The 8,750-nt window shown below is 40.5% G+C and overlaps 1 pseudogene; it reads right to left on the bottom strand.

Annotated features, from left to right (window-relative positions):
* Positions 1–558: 558 nt before the first annotated feature.
* On the bottom strand, positions 559–679 carry LOC115070691 (annotated as a pseudogene).
* Between the last annotated feature and the right edge of the window lie 8,071 nt (positions 680–8,750).

The raw sequence follows: 8,750 nt of genomic DNA, 5'->3' as shown, positions 1-8,750 counted from the left end.
GATACTTAAAAGGCTAGACATATTGTATTTGTATCAACTTTTTCATTAACAGTGAGGTTTGACCTATCTCAACTTTATAGAAAGGTTTGTATTTCTTTAAATTCTCTGTTTATTCCTAAACCTCCTTTGTCAGTAAAGAGCTTGTTTTTCTTCTTGCAGAATTCTAAAGATCTATATTTTCAGATTTTATTTGTGTGTGTGTGTGTGTGTGTGTGTGTGTGTGTGGAGAGAGAGAGAGAGAGAGAGAGAGAGAGAGAGAGAGAGAGAGAGAGAGAGGGAGAGAGAGAGATGAAATACCTGAGGTGGCCAGCAGGGGGCAGAGGGCATTGCTTCTCCTGGAACTGGAGTCACAGGTGGTTGTGAGTCACTTGACATCAGTGCTGGGAGCTCAGCTCTGGTCCTCTGAAGGAGCAGAAAGTACTCTTAACTTCCGAAAGCCGTGTCTCCAGCTCCAGATTTCTAAAGATCTTGAATCCTATCACTTCTTTTAACGTATGAATGATTTTTTTCCTGGAATGATCAGAGCAGTATTCGTTCACTCCTTCCTTCTTAAAGTATCACATTCCTTCCCACATGGTTCAAAACTCAAACTGAGCAATGAACTCTGGGTTGTAAAAGAGGATTTGTTTTTACCTCTCTGTCTTTATGTTTTTGACCACCAGTTCAACAAAATCCACATTATTCCCAAAATGTCTTTTCTCTTTCTCTTCCTTCACTTACAGAAAAGGAAAGTCTGTCTGAACAGGGTGTTTGTCAGCAGATAAGGCGATTGCATTCACCGTGTAACGTGCGAGATTACAAAATCGTTTCGGAGAAATTCAAACCACAGACAGCACAGGAACTCGGAACACTTACCCAGCATGTGGGCCGGCTTGGCCCCTCAGTCCCTCTGGCCTTCTTCTTCATCAGAAATTTCAAATGATACAGTATCTGAGCAGCAGCTGACTAGCCACACGCTGATGGTGCTACGGGGTTTCCCTGGGATCTTTCCACTCACGGGGGTTTACTCATCTGGCAAAGCTAGAGTTTTCTCTAAATTCCACCGGCTTTTTAACAGTTCGCAGCAGTGGACCAAGACGCTGAACTGCAAGAATTCCAAATCGAGGTCGCTGTAGGACCTGAACCACAAAACACGAAGTCATGGTGGATTAACATGGTTCCGGGTGCAGCCCTTCCTGAAAGTTGGTCCACAAACTCCAGAAGGGCTGATGGTCACAAGCCTGGGACGGAAACTGCAGAGAAGCTTCGAATAAACATTTCGACCCTTTGCAGATTGCTCTGGTTTGTACAATTCTGAATTCCCAACGGATGGAGCAGGGTGGGGAACTGTTTCCTTGCCACAAACAGGTTAAGAAGCGTCTCACTGCTGCTGGGATAGGTTTCTATTCACAGCTGTCAATCACACATGAATGCGAGCTTTGAAGTCCAGTCCCACCAATGGCTTGTCCTCCTTCTGTGAGGGCCTGGTTGATTCATGTCAGTCTTTTGGTTTTTATTTGCTTATTTCTTTTTTATGTGGAAACTCCCCAGGTGAGGTGTGTGTGTGTGTGTGTGTGTGTGTGTGTGTGTGTATGTATAAGTATATAGAACGTATAATGCATCGAATAGTTTAGCAAATAACACTGGAAAATCATGATAGGTTCTGGATTTCAGGAAGTTAGTAAAAGTCATGAAAATTTACAAAAAAAATTGGTAAACACCCCAAATTAGAGCATTATAGAAAATTATAATTTGACATTAAATCGGTGACTATAAAGAGAAACAGCACACAATCATGATTAACAAATAGAAACGTTCACATATGTAATGATTAAAAATGGACTTTGTAAAACTCATAAAACAGATAAAAGCCCAAGCAAAATAAGAAACGAAGTTCATGGGGTTGAAATGTTCACAAAATGAAGCTATCACTCCTACAGTTGTTGTATAGGTTTAATACAGTCCACAGCAGAATCCCAGCAAGGTGTTTACCGGGTCAGAGAGATAGCTCAGCAGTTAAAAGCACTTCCTGCTTTCCCAGAGGACCTGAATTCAGTTCCCATTACCCACACCCAGCAGTTCATAAACACCTGTACTTCCAGCTGTAGGGAATCCAATGTCCTCTTTTGGCCTCCTTGAACTCAACTGAACGGTACACACACACACACACACACACACACACACACACACACACACATAAACGCATACCCCTAATTAGGAATAAAAGTCTTAAATCTTAAAAAAAAAGTCATTTTACTATAGAAAAATCTTCTATTATTTATATGTAAAGCTACAAGTCCTTGGATAAAACACGTTGAAAAAATCAAAGGAATAAAATTGGAAAAATCACACTATTACATGTTGCAACACCTATCAGAATTAATGAAACATAAATCAGAATGAAAATTGCTGGGAAGATGCTCAGAACACGTGGGCTGAGGCCATGGGCACTCTGGTAAGCAGTTTTGAAGTTTCATGACCATGTCAATCAGTCACTGTGCTCCTGAACATTTATAAAAGTTCACAAGGCCCTTTTCTGAATTCATTCAGAAGTTTATCCCTATCTTCCTTCAGTTCTTTGATTTCTTTTTTTGCGTGTTCTTTAAATTCACTGAATCCTTTTATCATGTTTGTAACTGTTCTTTTGAGGTCCGTGTCCTGCATTATCTCTGGGGGGTTCTCATTGTACTCCTCTAGAGGACTATTGGTATTTGGTGGGGATATGTTATTTTGGTTTTTCATGTTATTTTTTTCTGTGATTTTGACATGTGGATTTCTTTTGTAGTTTCTGGTTCTCATGTGAGACTCAAGCTTTCAAGTTTAGGTCTGCTTTTTGTGAACTTTATGTGTCTTTGTGGTTTACTTTTTGGGTATGAAAAGCTGGTTTGTCTAAGCTTCGGTTTCTCTCTTCTGATTTTGTATTGGAGTGGCCAGATTGATTTTGTCTTCAGGAGTTCCCACAGAGGCCCAAGTCAGATGAGGATCAGATGCTGTCAGGCTTTTCTCCCAAAGTCTGGATCCCTCCAGGAAAGATTTTAGCCTCAGGAATTTGGGGGTTGGACTGGCCTGGGAGCCAGGTTTATACTGCTCCCAGAACCTAAAAACTTGCACTCACTTGTGAAAGAGATGTATTCTTGCTCTGGAGTGTGTTACTGGATATGTTAAAGCTGTAGTGAATTGCTTCTTCTAATCATGTAGTTATTAAAATTTTTTTAATGATTAAAAAATAATAACTCTTCAAAGCGTGTTAGATGCCAAGGAGCTCAGAAAGTAACCGACTGGGACTAGTAATAATCAGATGTATAGAGGCTAGAAATGCATGTGCAAACATCTTAATGTCAATTGCATTAAAATGAATTTTTCTGTATGAAACTGTGTATTTTAATAATGAAATGGGGATCTTTTTTAAAGGTTAAAACCATTTAATTTTATGTCTTATAGGGTTTATACTGAGTACAATATTGTATAACTGTAACAATTCAGCTGTAAACCTAAAAATTTACAGCCAATTTTGAAAGAGATGAATCTTAGCTCTGGAAATTGTTATTGAATATGTCCATGCTGTTGTAATCAAATGCTTCTTCTAAGTATGTGGTTATTAAACAAATAATTTTTTTAAAAAGTTCACAGGGCCTCACAAATACATGTAAAAGGGGAAGAACAAGTTTTTCTGCAACAGATCCAACGAGAAACAGCCCAGGATTCCTTTAGTGAACTGTGAACATCTGCATCATGGACAAGTACCAGCTGGTAAAAGGAAAACTGGGTGATACGCACAGCTGTATGGTTCAAAAAATTAAAGCCTTGGCGGGGAGTGGTGGCGCACCCCTTTAATCCCAGCACTCAGGAGGCAGAGGCAGGCGGATCTCTGAGTTCAAGGCCAGCCTGGTCTACATAGTGAGTTCCAGGACATCTGGGGCTACAGGGAGACCCTGTCTCAAAAAGACCCCCTCCCCCCCAAAAATTAAAGTCTTAAGAGTCAAATCATCCCATCAATAAATGAGCTTAAGAACAAGCAGTTCTCAAAAGAAGAAATGTGAATGGCCAATAAATACTTGAAAAAGTGATCAACATCCTTAGCCACCAGGGAAATGGAGATTAAAACTGTTTTGAGAGTCCATTCCAGTGTAGTCATGAAACAGAAGGTCAAGAAATCTCATGGACTGTGGGACAAACACCTATACTCTGATGGCGCGAATATGAGTTGTTTATGCTAGTGTGGAAATCAGTATGCAAGTTCCTCAAAAAAAAAGCTAGATCTATCATATAATCCAGCCATAACCTCCTGACTATGTATCCAAAGATTTTAAATCAGCACAACACCAAAACACCTGCACATTCATGATTATCGGTTCAGTATTCACGGGAGCCAAGATACGGAGTCAGTCTATGTGTCTATCAGCAGAGGAGTGTGTAAAAGGGAGAACATAAACACAGTGGAATTTTATTCAGCAGTAGAGATGAATGGAACTTCCTGTAAGAGTCACAGGAAAATGAATGTACTGGAGATCATTATGTCATTATATTAAGCAAAATAAGCCAGGATCAGAAAGTTGAATATCGTTTTTGCTCGTGTGTAGAATTTAGATTTAAAGTATGCACACACGTGTGTTGTGTGTTGTACATGAAAGAAGAAAGGGGATTATGAGAAGGAAGGAAGAGTTCTAAATGGAGTAAACAGAGAAGGTACTGGGATAGATGAGTGAGGAAAGCAGAGCGGGGAATTATTTGGGGGAAGAACGGAGCCTACAAGAGGGGCAGAGGGCAGATAGGGAAGCTTAGCATGAGAGACAAATAGGAATAATGTACAGTGATACGTATGTATGAAAGCCAGTTCTTTGAATCCTAACCAAAAGGGAGAGGAGGAGAAAGACGTGGAGGAGGAGGAGCAGGAGGAGGAGGGGAGGGGAGGGGAGGAGGAAGATGAGGAGGAGGAGGAGAAGGAGGAGGAGCAGGAGGAGGAGGGGAGGGGAGGAGGAAGAGGAGGAGGAAGATAAGGAGCAGGAAGAGGAGCAGAAGGAGGAGGAAGACATGGAAGAGGAGGAGGGGGAGGAGGAGGAGCAGGAGGAGGAGGAAAGAGGAGAGGAAGAGGACGACGTGGAGGAGGAGGAAGAGGAGGAGCAGGAGGAGGAGGAAAAACAGCAACGACATCAAATTGCTGTCTTCCAGGGCCCAGTGCTTTATGATGATGTGGGAATGGAGGGAGTCAGGTTATCAAAGCGGAACTAGAGGACTCTTAGGGTCAAGGAAAGGCTCTGTAACTTGACTGTGGTGCTGAACTTATGCATATGTATATGTTCAGGTTGTACAGAAGTAGAAACATAATTCACATACATGAATACAAGTTAAACTAATTGTATAAATAGATCAATGGATTTTAGCAAAGCCACTGTCCTGGTTGGGACACTATTTTGGAAGGTATTACTTGGTGAAATTAGGGGAAAGCTTGAATTGTCTCTAGAATTCCACCAAATGCATGCAAATTGATAATTATGTCAAAATTAAAATTTTAATTTTAGAGTGATCCTATTATATGAACTTGTTGTGAATGTCAGCTATAAAATTAAAGCCATAAGTAGGACATAATTTTGTCTGAAATTTAAATGATGGGCTAAACTACTTTGCTATTATAATTATTTATGTAATAGCCTGACACAGTTTAGTCATATTTCATACAAGTCTCTATGAAATCATTTCGCTGTCATGCACATTGAAAACTGAGTATCTGTGATCCAGCATGCTTCTTGCTGAAAATAATTATCATAGGGTAACGCAGACCCCTCACATCATGATACTGCTTCACGGTTTTACTACAGTTTCCACAGAATCAAAGGCACAGACAGCTGTGACCCTTGAATTTCCCATGGTTCTCTAGATGACAGTCAGCAAAGAGGGCCTCCTTGAAGGCTGATGTGGGGGGTCCTGGGGTCCTGCCTGTTGTCTGTTTTGAAGTTTTGAGAAATTGACAGGTACATGTAGGTGCCGGCAGCTGTCTGACACTGTCCAAGCTAGCTGGTCTGTTCTTTTCCAAAGAACAAGCTTGTTTGGGGGTCAACCACCACCTCTATGACGCTAAGTTAAATGAACCAGTAGAAATTCCTCCACAGTTCTGATAATGCATTCACAGTTGGTCTTGGTTCTTGGTATTTTATTTTCTGTGACTTCTAAAGCTTCCAAAGGGGAAATTGGGAGAAATGGAGCTACAGGCTACAGTAGAGACATCAGAAGTCAGAAAACTGTCCATTGCCTTCCAGAATTTATATGATGGTTTTGATTAGAAAAGACTTGATTTTGGGTGTGAAAAAAATTATGGATTTTTACTAATGATACTTTTGCATCTATGAAAATCAGACTATTTTTATAGCCTCTAAAATATAAACTGCACTTATTTTGGCATTTAAGATTTAGGTTTCAGATATCTATTCTGTCCTTCTTTTGGGCTAATAATTACAGTGAAACTCTAACCTTTCTTTTCTTTATATTTTATTTTTAATTGTGTGTGTGTGTGTGTGTGTGTGTGTGTGTGTGTGTGTGTGTGACTGTGGGTTTGTGCATGTGACCACATATCCACAGAGACTAGGAGAGGACATCAGGTCCCATGGAGACAGAGTTAGAGGAAGTTGAGAGCTGCCAAACATGAGTTCTGGGAATTGAATTACTGGTCCTCTGCAAGAACAGCAAGTGCGCCTAAATGCTGAGCCATCTCTGCAGCCCACCCTTTCTTCTTCTTTATTTCCTTTAAATTCGTTTTTATTGCATTTTTGTGTATTTCCTACATAACACATCAGATAACCTTAATCATCTTCATACCCTCATCCCCACCAGTACCCTCCCAGAACCCCCACTGGAGTCCATGTACTCTGTCATCCCTGTTAAGGCCCACTGTGTGGTCAGTGTCCCCAGCCGTTCCCCAGCACAAGTCCATCCACTGAGGTCTAGTCAGCCTATCAGGAGTTCTTTGTTTTAGGAAGATCAGCTCTTCTCCATCTAGCAGCAACCTGTTGCCAGTATTTCTTCAGGTAAAATTGGAATCTGTTGTTCATTTCACCAGTTCTATGCTGGGTTTTTGTCTGCCTGAGTTTGCATGGGACTTGTGTATACTGACACCATTGCCATAGAATCATATGAGCAGGTTCCCAGGAGCTTGTAGGACTCTGTTTTCATATGGTCCTGCACCTCCTCCCTGGCCCTTACAATCTTTCCACCCCCTCTTCTGCGATGGTCCCTGAGCCTTGTGTGGATGAAGTTTAATAAAGCGAAAAAAGGTCACAACTGGCCAAAGCGTAGAGATCAAGAGTCTTCTGAATGACAGTCCTTGGACAGGACCCCTTTCTTCTCTTTTAGAAGAAAGATTTATTTTTATTGAGAGAGAGAGGGAGAGAGGGAGGGAGAGAGAGAGAGGGAGAGAGGGAGAGAAAGAGAGAGAGAGAGAGAGAGAGAGAGAGAGAGAGAGAGAGAGAGACATGCAGGTACCCATGGAGACCAGAAAAGACCATCAGATCCTGGACCTGGACTTACAGGTGGTTGTGAGCCACCTGACTTGGGTAATGTGGATGCTGGGCACCAAACTCGTCTTTTGCAAGGACAGCAAGTCCACTTAACCACTGAGCCGTCTCTTCGTCTTTGTTTGAACCTTTCATACAAACTGATTTAACTTCTTTGAAATAAACAAAATAAGCATTTGCTGTTTTTTAAATCTGTGATGCCAAACTAATTTCTTATATACTTCTGCTTCTGCCCCCATGATCTGCCATTTTTGCTTACAAGAGAGTGTTGTTATTGCTTTGCTTCATAATTTGTTGTCATTATGAAAGAGTTCCCTGTCAGTAACATTATTTTTTTGCACACTTCCATTAAATATTCTTGAACATTTATCCTGATCAACTCATGAATTATTTTGTCAATGTGAAAGAATATTCCACTGTATCTTAACTTCACCACATTAAGCCCACACATTGGGGACTGGAGAGATGGCTTAGCAGTTAAGAGCACTGGTTGCTCTTGCAGAAGACCTGGGTTCAAATCCCAGCACCTACATAGCAGCTAACAACCATCTGTAACTCCAGTTCTAGGGTATCTCACACCCTCTTCTGTCCTCTGTGGGCACTGCACAACATGGGTTCACTTACATCCATGCAGGTATAACATTCATACACATACAGAAACCCCACACATTGATTTAGAATGAATATTTATTTTTTAAAACTTTATTCTTCATATTTAAGACCAGGCATATTTCTTCATTTTCTTAAGTTTTCTTTGATGACCATCAATAAAGTTTTACACTTTCTTCAGAGCAATCTGGTAATTACTAGTTACAGCTTTTCCTAGGAAATTTCTATATTTTCTTGCTATTTCAAATTGTAGCTTCAACTCTATTCTCAAAAGTTATGTTGATTTACATATGTGGTATGTAAAAAGATACATCTGCTTTTCCATTTACACTAGTGGTGAGGGTTAGTCCTGAATTGCAGAGAAAATTACAGTTTGGACCCTTTGAAAAAGTTCTAACTATAGTGTTGATTATGCGGCACCCAAACAATAGAAGCCTTCCATCAATGCATGATGCGAAAATAGTCATCCCTTGAGAACAGCACAGAGAAAATGTCTCATTAGTATACATTGTTATGTAAAGTGTGTTTCTAGCCAAACACTTTTGACTTTATTTGTGTTTTTGTGTAGACAGTGTCCAAAAGGAAATATATTTGAACTCTTATTGCTGAATCTATCCATTATAAAGAACAGAGATCAAAATTCCCTAGAATCAGGGA

Source organism: Nannospalax galili, unplaced genomic scaffold, assembly GCF_000622305.1.
Source record: "Nannospalax galili isolate Female #2095 unplaced genomic scaffold, S.galili_v1.0 scaffold596, whole genome shotgun sequence".
NCBI classification, from domain to species: domain Eukaryota; kingdom Metazoa; phylum Chordata; class Mammalia; order Rodentia; family Spalacidae; genus Nannospalax; species Nannospalax galili.
This window is presented reverse-complemented; position numbering and strand designations above follow the sequence as displayed.